The sequence below is a fragment of the Arachis duranensis genome, chromosome 9 (assembly GCF_000817695.3).
Source record: "Arachis duranensis cultivar V14167 chromosome 9, aradu.V14167.gnm2.J7QH, whole genome shotgun sequence".
Taxonomy (NCBI): Eukaryota; Viridiplantae; Streptophyta; class Magnoliopsida; order Fabales; family Fabaceae; genus Arachis; species Arachis duranensis.
This window is the reverse complement of record NC_029780.3, coordinates 89181479-89182546: the sequence shown is the minus strand read 5'-3', so window position 1 is coordinate 89182546 and position 1068 is coordinate 89181479. Positions and strand designations below refer to the sequence as shown.

The 1068-nt window shown below is 40.8% G+C and overlaps 1 non-coding gene across 1 annotated transcript; it reads left to right on the top strand.

Annotated features, from left to right (window-relative positions):
- The first annotated feature begins 474 nt into the window (after positions 1–474).
- On the top strand, positions 475–578 carry LOC127741756 (small nucleolar RNA R71). The gene has a single exon (XR_008002962.1). It is a non-coding gene; the product is annotated as a small nucleolar RNA R71 (small nucleolar RNA).
- The last annotated feature ends 490 nt before the right edge of the window (positions 579–1068 follow it).

The window sequence follows — 1068 nt, the reverse complement described above, 5'->3', positions numbered from 1 at the left end:
GCCTTGTTGAGGCTTTTGTTGATCCTTCCATGAGAAATTTGGATGATTTCTCCATGATGAGTTATAGGTGTTTCCATAAGGTTCACCCATGTAATTAACCTCTGCCATTGCAGGGTTTTCAGGATCATAAGCTTCTTCAGAAGCTGCCTCTCTAGTACTGTTGATGCATGTTGCCATCCATTCAGATTTTGAGAGATCATGTTGACTTGCTGAGTCAACACTTTGTTCTGAGCCAATATGGCATTCAGAGTATCAATTTCAAGAACTCCCTTCCTCTGAGGCGTCCCATTATTCACGGAATTCCTCTCAGAAGTGTACATGAATTGGTTATTTGCAACCATGTCAATAAGTTCTTGAGCTTTTGTAGGTGTTTCCTTTAGGTGAATGGATCTACCTGCAGAATGGTCCAATGACATTTTCGAAAATTCAGATAGACCATAAGAGAATATATCTAATATGGTCCATTCTGAAAACATGTCAGATGGACACCTTTTGGTCAGCTGCTTGTATCTTTCCCAAGCTTCATAGAGGGATTCACCATCTTTTTGCTTGAAGGTCTAAACATCCAATCTAAGCTTGCTCAGCTTTTGAGGAGGAAAGAATTTATCCAAGAAGGCCGTGACCAGCTTATCCCAGGAGTCCAGGCTATCTTTAGGTTGTGAGTCCACCCATGTTCTAGCTCTGTCTCTTACAGCAAAAGGGAAAAGCATGAGCATGTAGACTTCAGGATCTACTCCATTTGTCTTAATAGTCTCACAAATCTGCAAGAACTCAGTTAAAAACTGGTAAGAATCTTCAGATGGAAGTCCATAAAACTTGCAGTTCTATTGCATTAAAGCAACTAGTTGAGGCTTAAGCTCAAAATTGTTGGCTCCAATGGCAGGAATGGAGATGCTTCTTCCATCAAATTTGGGCGTTGGTTTTGTGAAGTCACCAAGCATTCTCCTTGCATTATTGTTGTTGGGTTTGGCTGCCATCTCCTTCTCTTGTTCGAAAATTTCATAAAGGTTGCCTCTGGATTGTTGTAGTTTAGCTTCTCTTAGTTTCCTCTTCAGAGTCCTTTCAGGT